Source organism: Petaurus breviceps, unplaced genomic scaffold (assembly GCF_028583685.1).
Source record: "Petaurus breviceps papuanus isolate PSGF00001 unplaced genomic scaffold, PetGlider_PUasm1.0 37, whole genome shotgun sequence".
NCBI classification, from domain to species: domain Eukaryota; kingdom Metazoa; phylum Chordata; class Mammalia; order Diprotodontia; family Petauridae; genus Petaurus; species Petaurus breviceps.
Genome location: NW_027186296.1, coordinates 69825988 through 69845617, shown reverse-complemented (window position 1 = coordinate 69845617; position 19630 = coordinate 69825988). Strand labels below are relative to the sequence as shown.

The 19630-nt window shown below is 35.8% G+C and overlaps 1 protein-coding gene across 2 annotated transcripts in view; it reads right to left on the bottom strand.

Annotated features, from left to right (window-relative positions):
- Positions 1 to 19630, bottom strand: part of ABHD17C (abhydrolase domain containing 17C, depalmitoylase) — an 85883-nt gene that overhangs the window by 56217 nt on the left and 10036 nt on the right. The gene's annotated exons all lie outside the window — the stretch shown is intronic.

Sequence of the window (19630 nt, the reverse complement as noted above, 5' to 3'; positions counted from 1 at the left end):
GCACAGTAAACATATCCTCTAAATAGTTACAAATGACTTACTTAAACTGAAGGTGGTTTACATTCCTATGACTTCACAAACATTTGCTCTGATCAACTAAAGTAAATAAGATAAACAAATCATGAATCAGTTTCCTGAAGTAGCTACAAAATTAATCTGAAAAAATATAAGAATTAATCAATATCTAAAAATGAACAGCAGGAACCTTCTAAAACGAAATCTAGATACATAAAAATTCAGTTCAACTTAAAACATGCACTAATATTTCAACTCAACAAACATTATGCACCCATATTATTAGTTGTGGGCCACTGTATAAATTCTAGGGATACAAAGATGAAAAAAGATGAAATTCTTGGCCTAAGGGAGTTTACAGTAAAATTGGGGAGGAATGAAATACAAATAACTAGATTGCAAAAATGTAGTATGAGGAAATATCTTTTTAAAAAACAACATTCTTCTAACGATGCGGTATGGCTGTGAGTCATGGAATATACATACATATATATATATACACATAATAATATACACATACATATATATACATATATACATCCTGTCTCTCCAAACCGATTACAAGTTCTTCCAGGGTAGGAACAAATATCTTCTATTGATTTGTATCATCAGTGCCTTGTGGGTGATCAATACGGATTTGTTGTTGATGATGATAGTTCTGTACTGAAGAATTTCAGAGGTCAGGACTAAGGGACTGATTTGGTATGCCCTAAAATCTGTGCTTCTGTAGTAGAAAAGAGTTCAGTAGATAGCTTCTGGAAACAGGAGAGCTCAAACAGGTTGAAACTGTTGCCAATAGCCCTTCCAGGAGGGAGAAGGAAGGAACTCCTAGCAGCTACAAGGATATAGAAGCTTGAAAGTGAGGCCCTTCCTTCTCTCCAGTAGGGAAGCCCAAAGAAGTAGTTTTCTTTATGCTCCATGATGCATAATTAAAACCAGCAGCAGCTGCTTGGCCTGGAGAATGCCATGAGATGAAAGCAGTATTCAATGCAGGACATGGACATCAAAAGTATTTCTTTTGTAGCTTAAGTTAAAATGCAAATATTTCTGTTTAGGCCCAGAAGAAGTCACACTACTCTAGGGATTTTGTGCTTGATCTACATATGCACAACATCGCTTCTGGGATGTCTACCCAGTTCACCGTTAAAGCCTTAATATAATGGACTATAGAGTGGAATCTGCCATCGTCCCCTTCCTGTAATCTACCAAAATATCAAAGGGTTATGCATCAAAGAAGGGCCATGGTAGAGACATACTTCTCCCTCATCACTGACCATCTTTGAATTGCCATATTTCAGAGATGACAGTGGAAAGCTCTTTGAAATAATTCAAAGAACTATATAAATATACCAGATAAATAAAATATAGAACAGTTCTCAATAAAAATTATAGAAATGAACATTCTAAAAAAATGAACATTCTAAACTTTCTGGTGGTTAAAAATTAAAGTCTGAACTTGAGTAATTTTTTTTAAAAGAGAGAACATTTTAATATTCAGTGTTTCTACAGAACAATTTTTTATAATCAAACAAGGATTTTTTTAAAAGTGCCTACGATATGCCAGGCACTATAACCAGATGCTGGGGCTACAAAGACAAAAAGGAAAAACAGTCCTTGCTCTCAAAAAGCTTACATTCTATCAGAGGATACAAATACACACATATACATATGTACACGGATATATATGTATATACATAAAAGATACAAAAATCAATACAAGGTAGTTTAAGGAAGGAGGACAAAAGTAATTGGGGATAAGGACTGATCAAGAAAACTTTTCATGTAGAAATGAACTTCAATTGAATTTTGACATAAGGGTCCACAAGACAGAGGTGAGATGGGAATGCATTCTAAATGTGGGAATTGGTCATTGCAAAGACTGGAGTAACAGCAGATGTTATTTATAAATGTAATGCATTGGTATCACGAGAAAGTATTCACTAAGTTCTCTCATATAACAATATTAAATTGGCCTAGGACCTAAAAATCATGTCAGTAATGCAAGAAATAAAGCCCATGATTTGATGGCATTATATCACAACTACTTGACTTAATTTGTCTATTTTTGACTGTGTTTAAACTACAAGAAAAAAGTGAATTGCCAAAGTTACTACCAAAAATTCCATCCACAGGAAGATTCACAAATGAAGGAAGAACCACTAAACTATGACATTTTGCTTATATCAACCTTGTATTATCATTATTTACACAAATAACAATACAAATAAAAACCATGTCTTAACCTTTCTCTCCTAAATTTAAGCTGTTTTGCTGGTAGGGACCATGCTTTCTAGACCTCTGTATCTTACACTTCAACACTTTCTTTTTTCTTTTCTCTTTTTTCCTTTTTGGAGGGCAATTGGGGTGAAGTAACTTGCCCAAGGTCACACGGCTAGGTTTTGTGTGTGTGTGTGTGTGTTAAGTGTCTGAGGCCGCATCCAAACTCAGCTCTTCCTGACTCTGGGGCCAGCACTCCATTCACTGAGCCACCTAGCTGCCCCCCACTTCAACACTTTCACCCTGCCATATGTGTGTGTATATGTATACACACACATAATATGTATGTATATATGTATATACATATATACATACATACATAAAAGGTACTCAACAAATGTGTGATTAAAGATTCTCCAATAAACAAAATTAACCAATCTATTTATAAACAAATATAAACTTGTAAGTTGAAAACTCCATATACTTGGACTTTTGGATTTCAGCTCCAAAGTAGAATAGATTAGAAAGACTCTTGTCATACAAAGGTAGTTCAGAATGTATGGTCAGTGGCTGTCATTTAGCCTCAAAAGAGAAAGTATTTCTTCATTTGTTCAAAAAGCATTTATTCAGTGCCTACTCTGTGCCAGGAGTCAGGAATACAACTAAAAAAATTCTTGTCTTCAAGGAGCTTATACTCTATTGAGGACAAACTACTTGAAGACATATAGGTAAAATATACACATAAAGGATTCTTGCCTTACCCTTTTTAAGGGTTCTTTCCTCTAAAGGAAATCTTTGCAAGCATTAGAAATTTCAATCAATTAATAAGCATTTTGAAAATATCACTTAATGTGTCAGGCAGTGAGAATGCAACTATAAAAAATTAAACAATCTCTATTCACAAGTTGCTTAGTTTTACAAGGAGATAACAAGGGCATATGTAAGTATATACAGTATAAATAAAAAGTGATTAAATATAAAGTAAATACAAAGTAGTTTGGGAATGAAGGACATAACCAGTTGAGAGGTTCAGGAGAAAGTCTGATGCAGAAGATGATGCTTGAGCTGCATTATAAAGGAAGAGAAGAACTTGACAAGACAGAAGTGAGAAAGGAGTGCATTACAACTATGAGGGACAGTCAATGCAAAGAATAAAGTTAGGAGATGGATTATCATTCGGGAAGAACAAATAGAACACCAGTTTGTCTGAATTACAGAGTTCAAAAAGGGAAGTAAAGTCCAATAAATCTGGAAAGATAGGTTGGGGTCAGATTGAAAAGGGTTTAAAAGCTAAGCAGAAAATTTTATATTTTGTAATATAGGCAACAGGAAACAATTGGAGTTTGAGTAGGTATAACAGTCAGATATGAGTTCAAGGAAAAGTACTTTGGAAGCGGAGTGTATGGGGAATTGGAATGGTGAGAGATTTAAGGGATGGAGACCAATTAAAAAGCTGTTGCAACAATTTAGGTAAGAAGTGGTGAGAGCAGAGTGAACAAAGAAAGAGGTCAGGTGAGAAAAATGTTATGAGGGTTAAGAAGGCAAGATTTGGCAAATGACTGGATATATGTAGTAAGGGAGAAAGAGGAGTCAAGGATAACATCAAGGTCACAAACCAGGGAGACTGGAAGGATCTTAGATTTCAAAGTGTATGAGAGAATCCTTCCCTTCTCAGAAGATATCATACAACAGTCTACTATTGGCTCTTATTCTAATCTAATCTAATCCCTTTTATTCTAATTGTACCTTAAGTAAAGAACAAACTATTTGAATAAATCTTGGGGCTACTACAAGGATTCAGTTGCAAATGATTAGATTTCACTACAAGGGGCATCTCTTCAAAGCAAACTAACTCTACACTTCCCTTCATCTAGTAAATCTGTTATCGTTTACCCATCACTATAAAGCACAGACACCCATCCCAAATAATTGAGAGAATGCTTCTCTATTCCCCAACTTGATTTCAGAAGTTTCATAGGAGGGGGAAGATTTAACATTAACAAGACTTAAGCTGGCATGGTAACTGTGTAACAGATTCCCTCAGTTCTAAACCCATACTCATTCTTTTTATTCTGTAGTGAAAAAAGCAGATGGCAAAAGCACTTCTATTTCAAATAAATTCCGTTATCAAGAAAAACACAAAAAGCTTGCCTCTTGTAGACTCCCCCCCAAATGTCCCTATGTTACTGGGACAATAATCCATTTACTTTATTTCTTACATTACAATTTCATATACCAATTACAGTTCAGCATGCTATCAGTATAGCTAGGTAAGGATAGTCTTCATTTTGTGGCCTTTCAAACATATTGTTTAATGTTTGCCTATGTCAATAACCACATTTTAGTGTAGGGACAGAACACCTTTCTTCATGGAAGGGGTTTTCTCTTAACTCCTATAGTATTTGTGAATTATACCAACCAAAGGTTCACAGATTTTAGAACTAAAAGGTACCTTAGAAGTTATCAGGTCCAGCCCCTCCCTTCATCTTAGATAAGGAAACTGAGGTTCAATTTAGTTAAGTTCTTAAGCAAGGTCATACAGACAGAGAGATAAACAGATATGTACTTTCTCCCTAAACAGAAAGGCAGAGATTATAGAGTAATTTTATTTGTTGTTGAGTTTTTAATCATGTCCAACTCTCAGAAACCCCATTTGGGCTTTTCTTGTCAAAGATACCGGAATGGTTTGCCATTTCCTTCTCCATCTCATTTTACAGATGAGGAACTGAGGCACAAGGTTAAGTGACTTGCCCAGGGTCACATGGCTAGTGTCTGAGGTCACATCTGAACTCAGGTCCTCCTGATTCGAGAGCCAGCACTCTATCCACTGTGCCACCTACCTGCCCTTTATAATAAGGTAATACTGCTCAATATTTAGCACAGATCCTTAAACACAGGAGGCACTCAATTGATTATTTTTGATGATACTGCTAAAGATGAAGATGTCTCTTATAAAGTACTTCTTCAAAGAGAGGTAATGGACTAGAAGTACAATTTTGACATTTTGAGCTATGGCTGGTGTGTGAATTTTATTTTTCTTATTTGTACTTACTTGTTATAATGGAAGGCAATTTATTTGAGGGTAGGAGTTCTGTGCAAGGAAGGGGTAAGGATGCAGAAAAGAAAGATAATACCATGAATGTTACAGACGTGTTCAGGAAGATCATGAACAAACAGAGTAGTGTTAGTTATATCATGTAAAATTTAATTTGTACTTTCAAAAAAACTATAAATGATATTATTTTATCTATTTATATTTATTATCTATTATATATTTATATTCTAAATATATATTCATATATAATTTTATTTTTCCACCCAAACTGCTCTCCCCAAAATTACTAATGATCTCTTAGTTGCCAAATCCAATGACCTTTTCTCTATCCTCATTCTCCTTGATTTCTGTGCTGCCTTTGATGCTGTGGATTGTTCAATCCTCCATACTCTCTTCTCTCTAGGTTTTTGGAACACCACTCTCTCCTGGTTCTCCTCCTACCTGACTGTTCCTTCTCTGTCACTTTTGCTAGTGCCTCTCTCTTAACTGTAGGTGCCCTTCAGGGTTCTCTCCTGGACCTTCTTTGCTTCTCCCTCTATACTGTTTCACTTGATGATCTCATTAGGTCCCATATGCTCTCTACATTGAAGTTCTCAAATCCACCTTTAATGCCCCAAACTCTGCTGACCTCCAGTCTCATCTACAACTGCCTACTGGACATCTCAAACTGGATATATAGTAGATATATTATATTCACTATGTCCAAAATGAAACTTATTATCTTCCCCCTCCAAAACTTCCCCTCCTAGCTTCCTATTACGTTAAGAGGGCAACACCATCCTCCTAGTCCCTCAAATCTTATCAAACTTAGGAATCATCCTAGACTCCTCACTCTCTCACTCCCCATATATAATCTATTGCCTAGACCTGTTAATTTCACCTTTGCAACATATATGCCCCCCTCCTTCCCTTGACACTGCTAATAAAGGTCTTCATTGTCTCACACCTGGACTATTACAACAGCCTACCTATGGGACTGCTGGCTTCAGTCTCTACCTACTTCAACCATCTTCTATTCAGTCACTAAACTGATTTTCCTAAAACACAAGTCCAATCATGTTCCCTCCCTGACAACTCAATAAACTCCAGTGGCTTCTTATTGCCTCCAGAATCAAATAAAAAATGCTCTGCTTGGCATTCAAAGTCCTTTATAAACTTAGCCCATTCTTACCTTTCCAGTCTTCTTATGCTATAATCCCTGATACCTTCTCTAAAATCCAGTGACACTGGCTGACACTCCATCTCTCAGTTCCAGGCATTTTCTCTGGCTATTTTCTATGCCTGAAACACTCTTCCTCCTTCTCTCTGAATAATAACTTCCCTGGTTTCCTTTAAATCTCAACTAAAATCCCATCTTCTACTGGAAGCCTTCCCCAACCTCTTAATCCTAGTGCCTTCTCTCTGTTAATTACTTTACATTTGTGCATATAGCTTGCTTTGTATATATTTGTTTGCATGCTGTCTCCCCCATTAGGCTATAAGCTCTTTGAAATAATTCAAGGAACTATATATATTTTTCTCCAGGAAGCTTCCCCTAATCTTCCCAATCAAGGTGCTCTCTGAATTTAATGGATTGAAATTCGAAAAAAAAGAGGAGAAAATTCCAGGAATTACACTAGCAAAGGTACAAAAAAAGCAAAGTGTAGGGCATGTATTGGGAAAAACAAGTAGCCTAAGATGGCTAAAGCACAGAGAACAGTGTGGCATAAGACTGGAAAAGATGGCACTAGATTATGGGAAATTAAAAAAAAAAAAGGAAATCCAAATGCAACCTTTAAATCATCTTCAAATCATCCTTTATATGCCTTTCTTAAATAAAAAGCTTTCTTTCCCTCTAAATGGTACTTCAATTAAGATATAATGCTGAAAGAAGGGGGATTTTAAAAGATATAGATTCCATTTGACTTTGGCTTTGACTAGTTTTTGTTTTTTGGAGGTTCTTTTTCATAAACTTGGTTTGGAAGAGGGTGGGAAGAATAGGGTAAAGAATGTAAAAGACCATACTCGAGTAGTATAGATTTAATCTATATTTAATCTTATCATAGTCATTATATGGTAGAAAATACCATTTCTCAGAGGTAGAGAGCCTATATTTGAATTCTAGGTTCACTATCGTTAACAACTGTATAATCCTGGCCAAGTCACTTAATGTTATGGGCGTCAGTTACCTCATTTATAAAATCAAGAGGCTGGACTGATCTCCAAGGTCCCTTCTAACTATAAATTCTGTTACTATATGTCAGCAACTTGCCTCTGTCCTCACTCTGCAGTTTAGGGGCGGGGGAGGGGGGAGCAAGAGGAAAGTAATAGAGAATTATGCAGGTCATTAGAGTTTTTATATATAAACTTATAGAAGAAAGCAAGCAGGTGTTCTAAGTTGTGGAACTACATTAATTCTAAGGTCCCTTCTAGCTATTAACTCAAAAAAAATTAGATATTTGTAAAGCACTTAACACAGTGCTTGGCATGTTCTAGGCTCTAGATACTTATTTCCTTGCCTATTTCTAAATCTGTGATAATCATCATCTGATGATACTGATATTGACCCCCCCCCCAAAAAAGGTATTCTATAAAGATTAAATTGGTGGTGAATTTTAGGATGAACTGGAGAGGTAAAGACAAGAAACAGAGAAACAATGTATGTTGTCACAGTAATCCAGACATAATAAGATGATCAAGATATACCAGAGACATTTTAAAGGAAGAAGATGATGGGGAGAAGTGACATCAAGCAGACAAGGTGAATGATTTTATAGAGAAGTAAAGGAGAAAAATAAGAAAAGATTTAAATGTGAATGACCAGAAGAATGGTGATTTTATCCACAGAAATAGGAAATGATGGAAGGGGAGTCAGTTTAGAAGTGTAAATGATTAATTTTAGTTGATCATAGAACGTTCAAAGAACACACTCAGAAAGTAGTCAGAAATACAGGACACTAGAATCACTAGAATGGAGGCAGAGCTGAAGAAATTACAATCTATATTCTATGATCTTTGACCAGTATCATAACTTATCTTTTTATGTTTTTTTAAACTAAAATCCTTTCTTCGTATATGTATGGAGAATGAGCACTGATTCTAGTTTGCAGACCTAGGTTAAAACCCCCATTTCTGATGCTTACTACCTGTGTGATTTAGGTCTCAGTTTCATTTTTAAAATTATGGAACTGGACGAAATGGCCTTTGAGGTCCCTTCCAGTTCTCAACCTATGATCTTCTAATCCTCTAATCTAACAAAATAAGAATAAAAAATTTTTCCTCTTAAATCATTGATTTCCATCTACCTTGAATACAAAGTAGAAAATTTCTTCAGGAGAGAAACATAAGAACCTTATCTCTTCCTACCACCCATATTAGTACATTTAAAACTTTAATTTTACATATTATATATGAACAAAATTATTAATTTGGTACTAAAATAAGAAACTAGGTCTCAATATTGTGATACTTATAGCCATACAAAGATGAATTAACATGTGCAGGGCTTTATAGAACAGGGTACCTAATTTCAAAACAAACAGCATAGCATCTGTTCACCATAGCATAATCTCTATTTAATTGTGAGAGAATCAAATGGAACAAGCTTTATAAAATGTTCATTTTATTATTATTTCAATTATAGGGGTTTTAGTAGGCAGAAATATAATTTAAGTATAAAAACCTAGCAAGTACCTGATTTAAAAGAATTTTATTCAGTATTTCTCAAAGTAATAAATAAGATTTCACTGTAACCATCTAAAAACCTAAAATGGAGGAACAAAAAAAAGGGGACATCTTTTCTTTTACTGAATTCTCTGAACTCTTTTGGTTTAGGAAAATAGGTCTTTGTAAATGATCTTTAAGGAGGGTTCTTTTTATGTTAATGATTTGGCAAGCAGCAGATATTTCTGTTAGAATAGTAAAATGATTTGATATAAGCTCACATTTAACACTGTGAAGTAAATCAAACATTAATTTTTATCAATAAAGTTTATTATAAAACCTTGAAAATGCAAGATGGGTCTGAGTTAAATGGTATTATGGGAGCATTTTTTATTTTGTTTTAAAGTATGGCTAGGCTATGCCCAAGAGTCCCTGGCCAACTTTAAGGAAAGACAGCTGTAACTGTAGCTTTTTGAGGGTAACCCCATTAGTGTAAGGTGACCAGATGTCCTAAATGGATTTCACCCTCTTGTCCCCAGGGACTATCCATCCCAGATTCTGTTCTGGATCAAGTTTCTAGCTCTTCTCAGAAATCACCTATGCCTTCCCTAAAAAGCTGAGATTAGAAAGAATGTAAGGGAGATGACTTGCAAAGTGATTAAAGGTAGTGATTTTCCTTTCTAAAATTGAGAGCTAAGCAATTTAAGGTACCAAAGCATAAATTCACCTAAAATAAATAAATTAGCCCAGTGTGATATAAAAATAGCATAACTTTGGGACCCTTAGTGGCATAAGCAAAAATTTCAGAAAGGATCCCTTTGTGATGTGTAAGCTACAAAACAAATAACTCTCCCCATATTCACTTCCCTGAAACCCTACTAATGAAAGTGTTACTTGTACAGTATTTAAATCTATAAAGAAAGAAAAGAGAAGCATCAGGTAGAAATTAATTCCTTTAATGCTTACTCACTCTTCTTACAAACTTTTACCCGCAGAGCTGATCTTCAGCAAATTAGATAACTTAGCAAATGGCCAAATTTTAGTTCCCAAATAACCAATAAATTGCTTTGCATATTCCTATTAGTATTACCCTTGAAAGAGCTCTGCCTGATCACTGTGAAATGATAGTAACCCCAAAGGCACACCTCTCTAAAGGATTCAGCTCCACCTGCTTATCAAATCTAGTCCTGCACTATTAAATGCAGTTACACAGAAGCCAGCTGTCACAAACCATTTATCAAGCCAAGTATAACAGTTTTTCTTCTGATCCTTTTCTCTTTCCCCACCTTCTACTTCATTAAGAAGCCTTACCATTCCACACTGGTGATCTGAAATATGTTCATTTTACATATTACTTTTCAAAGATAGTTTCAATTTTTCCTATAAATTGGAATACAAAGTCTTCTATAATCTGAATGTGCCCATGAAAACTGACCATGAGTAGTAACAGTATTCTGTAAACTCTTCTTAAAACTAAAAAAGGCACTTTTCATATATTCCAAAGTTCAAAATATCTTCCACTATAGCCACAACATTCATGACTTATAGGTTTTCCATGTGTCTATAAATCATGGAAAGAGGAAGTTTAAAAAAATCCAGAAAGATTAAAATATACTGTGCATTTATTCATGTATCTTAGAAATCCTCTATCCATTTCCACTGAAAATAAACAGAGGAGTTTAGGAAGTAATGGTATAAATAAACACATTTGGTTTTTTGTAATTTATCTCCCTTGCTATCTCTGTTTCCCTCTATGTGTGGTTATGACTGTATCCAGTTTCTCTTTTATTGTTTCTGCTTCTTCCCTCTCTGCCATTCTCTTCTGCATCCTGTTTCTTGGCCAATGTGTATGTCACAGAAATCAGACAAGGACTAGAATGCTCCTAATATGTTCACAAGGGAAACACAAAAATTAGCAACAAATCTTCATATATGTGGTGTTTTTTTTTTCCTCCTCTTGGCTTTTATAATAAGTTTCTCACTGGCTGTCTTAATTCTTACTTTTCTCTAATGAGTTAAAAATGCTGAAGGTAAAATAAATTTCTGCTTGCTTTGTTTAATTATTTTTACTTTCCATTAACCAAGTCTCACATTCAAATGCAACAAGCAAAAAACTGTACCATCTTGAAGCTGTTTAGGAGAAAAAAATGTCCCCATTATGTACTTCAGTGGAATGGTATGGCAGAAAGGGCACTGTAATTTAAATCAAAGGACCTGGGTTTCAGGTTGTATGACATGAGATAAGTCACTTTACCTCTATGGGCCTCAGTTTTTCCATCTGTAATAGGGAGGAGTTAAACCAGCCGGTCCCTTCTACCTATACTTTCTATGCCTCTTGGTAACACTGATTAATTCTGAACAGAGGACAAAATTTTTTACTTCTACCCACGAACTATGCGCTAGCACCTAAGAATGTTTTCCTCAGCAGATTTTTTTTAAAGCATTTTAATAGTTAATAACAAAATTTGGTTTTACAAAGTTCTCTGTCTACAAATATCTTCCAAAATATACTTTAAATATATGTATAGAGTATCATTTCTCTTCACAGTTTAATTATTAGTCAAATCAAATGTAACATAACCTTCAGAGCTCTCACATTCTGCTTACGTTCTTAATTCTTCTTTCTATGCCAACTTAGTTTCCTTTGTAAACCATCTGAAAAGAGATCTGGACTAGGGGTCCAAAGATCTGGGTACAAGTCCAGGCTCTGTTACTTACCAGCTCAGACATTGGACAAATCCTTTAATCTCCCTAAGCCAGTTTCCTCATCAATAAATTGAGGCAAATAACATTCAAACTGTCTACCTTGTGAGGTAAACATAGGTTGTGAGGATCAAATATGATAATGAAAAATACTTTGTAACCAAACACAAACCTAAGACAATTTTTCATCTCCATCTCAACTTTACATATCCTTTACTCCTACTCTACCTGTTCTTGTCAACTCTATTCTTAATTTTTTATTATATCACACCTGTTTAGGCTTCATTTGCTTTCCTAATTAGTCTTTACTATGATTAGCTAAGTTCAAAAATACACTGGCTACGACCTTAGAATCTCTGAAACATCCCTCAATGCTGACCAACCCCTAAACTCTGTACTGCTAAACAACCCCCAAACTCTGTAAATTCCCAGTGTACCTAACATTACCAGATAAAGTCACAAAAATGTGTCCATTATAGTTACTATAACTCAATGTGCTAGAACCCCTCATTTTTAATACTACTATTAATACCAATATGACTAATAGAACACTATATACCTAGAACAGTGACAAATGCTTTTTCACTTATTTCTTCCTTCCATCCTTCCTTCATTCATTCCCTACTATCTCCAAAGAAATGAAACTGAAAATCACCTATGCAAAGGAGAGGGGGTCATGAGGGGTGTTAGCTAGTTGCCAAGACATTACAAATGAGACATTATAAAGGAAATAAAAATGTAAAGTACATGCAAAAATGTACATGCAAAAAAAAAAAAAGATGGGCTATCAAATGGTAAGAATGGAAAGTAACCTTTAGGCAGTAAATGTATTCCACTGGTAGGCTCATGATATGAAGAGAATGAGAGCTATGCCTAGCAGTATACGGGGCGGGCGGACATCCTGTGACAAACTTATGGGAAGATGAGGACAAGAATAGAATAGAATTGACAAGCACAGATGGTTGGGATCTGCATCTGCATCACTGAAGGGAATATCCATAAAAATGAGAAAATTTGAATATTCTAGTATATCACCTCTACATTTACCTAAAATTTTATAATTACCAAGCACTTTCCCATTCATTATCTAATCTGATTTTCAGTAAGATAGGTAAGATGAGTATCATTATACCTATTTTACTGCTAAGGAAACTGAAGGTTTTGTAATAGCCCCAAGTTATATCACTAGCATGTTAAGAGCTGAGTCTTGAACTTATGTCTTCTAGCTACAAATCCACATACATTTCACTGTAACTCGTCTGTTAAAAATTCTCAATTGGGCTCCCACAGCTGGTTCTATATATTCTACAATCCTTTTATTCATCTCAAACTCAGCATTGTCACAAAGGTTATTTCCAAACCTTATCATTCACTATATACAAAGCACTATCCTATCCCCTAGGGAAGACAAAAAGTTTAAATAATACCGGACCCTTGCCCTCATGGCACTTACAGGCAACTACTACTATTTTACTGGAGATACACATCATCATTTCTAAGTTCTCTCAACTTTCCTTCCCTCTACCCCAAAATTTTTCAATCACTTCTTTTTCTTTGCTTCTAACTTTGAAGTATCCATCCTAGATAAATGTAAATAGAGAGATTTAAGTATTTAATGGAAGGAAAAGCACTAAACAATTGTGATACTCAACGCAGACATTACATTTCCCCAATAAAGAGAAAAATACACATAAAATCATAAGAGGAAGAGTGGGAAGGGACCTCAGAGACTCTCTATAGCCCAACCCCACCATTTTGCAGTTATAGAAACTGAGGTTAAAGAAGGTTAAGTAACTTGCCCCAGGTTACAAAGGTAGCAAGCACAACAGGTAAGATTTAAACCCAAGTACTTTGACTCCATAGTTGCGCTCTTTCCATTGTACCATATAAGGGTGATATATGGTGAAGTTAGAGTCAGTGTGACCCACCTAACCTTTGTGACTTTAACCACTTTACCTCTCTGGGAATTAATTTCCTCATCAGAAAAATGAAGGAGTTGAACTAACTACACACTCAGATGCCTTCCAATCTGAGATTAATGATCCTATGATTCCTACAATTTATTGCATACATAAAGACAATGAAACACAGACATAGACTGAGGGGCGGAGTCAAGATGACAGAGTAGAAACAGGACTTGCCAAGGGCTCCATCTCCCACCTCCCCCAATTCATGTAAAAGGTGACTCCAAAGAAACTTTGGAGCTACAGAACCCACAAAATGACACAGAGAAGCTAACCTCCTTTTGAGAACAACCTAACCTCCTGTTCAGAACAGCCCAGCAGGCCAGCAGCAAGTGGCCAGTGCAGTGCTCTGGGAGCTGACCCCAGACCCCAGGCCCCCATCACCGCTGGATCAGGAGGTTTTAGCCTCAGGGTGGGCCTGACCAGCCACCGGCTGGAGGGACTTCAGATCACCAGCAGCTGTGGTGGTTTCCAGAATTATCAACACATACATGCTAAAGACAAAGTGATAGGTCAGTGCAGTGTGGACTTTGGGATCCAGAAGTTCAGGAGTGTGGCTGGCTTATGCCCCCAGGGTGAGAAGCTGCTGAGGTGCAGCAGCCGTGCAGCCGCCACCAGGAGGTGGCTTCAGCTCCTGGCCTGCAGACTGCAGGGGGACCAAGCAACCAGTCTGAGGGATAATCACTCTTGCTTTAACCTGCTTGGATCTGGATTGAGGTCTAGGGTGGATGTCCTGGGGTGTGTGAATAGCTTGCCAGAGCGTGTGGAGGCTTCAGAGAGGGCACCCAACTAATACCTTCGGCAGCTAAGAAAACCCCAGCGACTGGGACGGAAGCTCCCCTGACTGGTGGCAGAGTCCTACTGTGGCAAAAAGCCCAAAAGTCAAGTAACTGAGTGGCAACATGAGCAGGCAAAGGAAGCAAAGCAAACAGAGCAACCCAACTTTACAATCCTATTTTGGGGACAAAAAGGATCAAAGCATGGAACAGGAGGAAGACAGTAAAGTCAGAACTCCTGAACCAAAAGCTTCCAAGAAAAATATGAGCTGGTTACAGGTCATATAGGACCTTAAGAAGGATTCTGAAAACCAAATAAGAGAAGTGGAGGAAAAATTGGGAAGAGAAATGAGAATGATGCAAGAAAATTATGAAATGAGAGTCAACAGCCTGACTGAAGAAAATAACACCTTAAAAAATAGACTAACTCGGGGCCACTAGGTGGCACAGTGAGTAAAGCGCTGGCACCAGAGTCAGGAGGACCCGAATTCGGTTCTGGCCTCAGACACTTAACACCCACACAAAAACACTAGCTGTGTAACCTTGGGCAAGTTACTTAACCCCAATTGCCCTCCAAAAGGCAAAAAAAAAAAAAAATAGACTACCTCATATGGCAAAAGAGGCTCAAAAGGGGAATGAGAAGAAGAATGCCTTAAAAAGCCAAATTTGCCAGATGGAAAAAGAATCTCAAAAGCTCACTGAAGAGAATCATTCCTTCAGAATTAGACTGGAGCAAATGGAAGCTAGTGACTTTATGAGAAATAGAGATACTACCAATATATATGTGTCAACATAGGAGGGTATATGGGCATATGAATACATATGTGAATGTGCATATATATGTATATATATGTGTGTGTGTGTGTGTGTGTGTGTGTGTGTGTGTGTACAGGTATACATAGAGAGAGGGCACAGGACCAGTTTAATGGGAAAGGATGATACTTAAAAAGTGAAATTAAGAGGTGAGAGGGAAATATAATGAGAGGAGATAAGAAGAGATATATTGGGGCAAACTATCTCATATAGAAGAGGTAAGGGAAAATGGTTACAAAGGAGGGGAAGTACAGGAAGTCAAAAGGGAATGAGTCAACCTTATTCTCATTGAATTTGGCTTAAGGAGGGAATGACATACACACTAAATAGGGTATCTCACAGAGTAGAGGGGAAGGGGATGAGAGGGGGGATGATGGAAGGGAAGACAGGCTGGGGGGGGAGGGAAGTTAGAAGCACCCACTTTTGAAAAGGGATAGGATCAAAGTAGAGAACAGAACAAGTGGGAGATGGGATATGTGGGAGGGAAATATAGTCAGTCTTTTACAATATATCTACTACGGAAATGTTTTGCATAGCTACACATGTACAACCTATATTGAATTGCTTATCTTCCCAGTAAGGGTGGGTGACAAGGAAGGAAGGGAATGAATATGGAATTCAAAGTTTTAAAATCAAATGTTTAAAATATATGTATATACATATATATACTATTATCAATATTATTTTACATGTAAATGGGAAATAAGATATACAGGCACTGGGACATAGAGATCCACCATGCCTTACTGGAAAGTTGGAGGGGGTATGGGAGAAGATATGGGAGAGAGCAGAATGGAGGAGGGGATAGTCAGTGGGATCACTATTTTGGGGTGATGGTTAGGGGAAAAATGAGGAGGAAATTTGTAACTCAAAATATTGTGGAAATGAATGGTGTAAACTAGAAGTTAATAAAGCATTTGATTAAAAAAAATAAAATTAAGAAATTTTCAGGGAAAATTGCCCTGAGGTTTTAGAACCAGAGGGAAAAATAGAGGTTGAAAGAATCCACTTATCACTTCCTAAAAAAGATCCCAAAAAGAAAACTCCTAGGAATATTATAGCCAGGTTCCGGAATTCCCAGATTAAGGAGAAAATATTACAAGCAGCCAGGAAGAATCAATTTCAATACTGTGGAAACACAATCAGGATAACACAGGATCTGGCAGCTTCTACACTGAGGGATCGAAGGGCTTGGAATATGATATTCCTGAAGGCAAAGGAGCTGAGGTTAAAACCAAGAATCACCTACCCAGCAACACTGAGTATCACATTTCAGGGGGAAATATGGTCATTCAGTAGAATAGAGGACTTTCAAGCATTCTTGATGAAAAAAACCAGAGCTGAATACAAAATTTGATATTCAGATACAAGAAGCATGAGAAGGTAAACAGGGAAAAGAAATCATAAGGAACATATCAAAGTTGAACTATTTACATCCCATACCTACATGGAAAAATGATCATTGTAACTTATGAAACTTTTCTCAGTATGAGAATAGTTGAATGGAATAGAAATGTGTATACATACATATATATGTATATATATACATACACACATATACATACATATACACACATACATATGTCTATTATAGGAGGGTATATGGGCGTATGAATACATATGTGAATGTGTGTACATGTGTGTACAGGTATACATAGATAGAGGGTACAAGACCAATTTAATAGGAAGGGATGATACTTAAAAGGTGAAATTAAGAGGTGAGAGAATATCATGAGAGGAGATGGGGAGAGAAAGAATGGGGTAAACTATCTCATATAGAAGAGGCAATGGGAAATGGTCACAATGGAGGGCAAGAACAGGAAATCAAAAGGGAATGGGACAACCTTATTCTCATTCCCACTTTTGAAAAGGGACAGGATCATAGTAGAGAACAGAACAAGTGGGAGGTGGGATAGGAGGGAGAGAAATATAGTCAGTTTTTTACAATATATTCACTGTGGAAATGTTTTGCATAGCTACACATGTACAACCTATATTGAACTGCTTATCTTCCCAGTAAGAGTGGGTGACAAGGGAGGAAGGGAATGAATCTGGAATTCAAAGCTTTAAAATCAAATGTTTATATATATATATATATATATATATATATATATATATATATATATATACATATATTAAAAAACAGACTGAAAAGGAAGAGATGGGACAAAATCATGATTCAAACAATTTTAAAACTGCAAGAATTGCAATCATGATCTCATATAAGGTAACAATAAAAACTGACAAAGTCAAAAGAGACAAAAAGGAAAACTATTATGCTTAAAGGCTCCATAAACAAACAAATATATATGTGTATATATATATATATATATTTATATATACATATATATATATAAAAACACACATATACCAATCACACAGCAGCTAAGTGTGGTATAGCTAAAAAAGCACTGGTTCTGTAATTGGAGGACATAATTTCAAAGACTGACTGATGCTTACTGTAAGGGATGATTGAATTTTATTTCCATAGAAATTATATGAAACATGATTTGAAGTCATACTGGTGGCCAATCTAAGAGAACTGCTTGTAGGGGGAAGTGGGGAATGTTGGCCACCTGAAAAAATCAGCCTATCTACGACTTTTCTTTGTTCTGAGAAGGCCTTTATCCTGAGTGTCAAAAGATGCCAGGTCAGTGTCATGCACAAAGAATGGGGCCCAATAACCCAGATGCTGTCTTTTTAGCATAGATACCCTGGTTTTGAATCTTCATACTCACAGCCTTTATCAATTCTCTTAGCAACTTAGAATTCCTTTCTCATGGTATCTGATGCAGATAAATAGGGAGGAGGCTAAAAGTACTTTTTTTGGCTTGGGATTTCCTTCATTAAATAAAGAATAAAGTATATGAGGATGAAAAGGGGGTGAGATTTAAGCACTGTCAGGCTGTGAACCCTGGAATGCTGACCAATGGGATGTGGGGTAGGAAATTCAAATCAAGAGGATTATAAAAAGAGCTTCTGTAACTATCTTAAGGTGTGCTTCCACCTAGGAAGTGACACTTTTTCACAAGGGGCTAAAGGCCAAGTCACCCATCAGATAAAGACATTAAATAAAAATCTTTTTTTCTAAATCCACTGGCCAGGTGGAATTCTTAGTAAGGCGGTTATTTCCAACATTACTATCCATGTTACTGAGGGCAAGTTGTTCAACCTCCAGAGCTTTGATTTCCTTATATGTAAAATGACTAAATGAGGTCACTTCTGGCTCTAGATCTATGATCCCATGCAGTTCTTACAAGCTAGAAGAACTGTCACCAAAAAAAAGCGTAGGAATACATTAGTAGTTCTCTTTAATATTCCTCTCTAAGCTGCATAACTCCAAAGAAAAGATAAGCAAGAAAAATATATAAAATGGAATGAACTGTTGGAAAAACTAGATTTCACTGAGCTATGGTTATTTTTAAATGGAAATGTTAAAGAATAAACATATTCTCAACATCCCCTAGCACCTTTACAAAAAGAAAATATGTAAAAATTATAAAAGAACGTTAAAAGGTAGATAAAATAAACACCTCTGTTACAGATCATAATGCAAAGAAATGAAGAGTCGTAAAAGGTAGAGACCATAAAAGTGACTGACAATATACTAAATGATTGATGGGCCAAAGAAAAAACTACAGAAACAATAATTTTGCCAAAGATAACAACCCAACAGCATACCAAAATTTATTGGATACAGTTAAAATATCCTCAGAGTTCAATCTTTATCTCTTGAAAATTATGTTGACAAATACTGAAGGTCATTGTGCTAAGTATGTAATTAATACGATAAGAAAATAAAACACATTAGTGACTCTAAAAACTAAAAAATACCCCAAATTAGATAATTAGATAAACTCAAAAATTATGACTAGATAATTAAGAGTTTTTAGTTTCAAGACTAAAAAAATTGATGTCAATCTAATAAAAAAGCAAAATTAAAATATAAAAATTAAAAAATTACTAAATTCACAGAGTAAAAGTAAAATTAATTATCTGAAATTACACAATCAATCCTATACTGGCAAAATCAAGAATACAAAGGTAACTGATGGGTATTACCAAAAAATATCTTAAGTAACAAAACAAGGATATCCTAACCCTATCTCATAAAAATAAATTTAAAAAGCTATTACTGAACCACCGGGGAGTGGGGGTCAAATGAATTTAGAAGTGAATTATATCAAATATTCAAAGAGCAATTAATTTTACAAAAAATTTTTCAAAAGTAGAGACAAAAGGATCTATACCAAATTCCTTTTAAGAGACAAATATGGTCCTGACACCTAAATTAGGGAGAAACAAAACAGAGAATGAGAAAAATAAACTCATGAAAGAATATAGATGAAAAAATGTAAATAAAAGTATAAACCTATAGTAATATATCTATAAAATAATTCACTGTGACTAAACTGGATGCATACTAGGAATATAAGAATAATTCA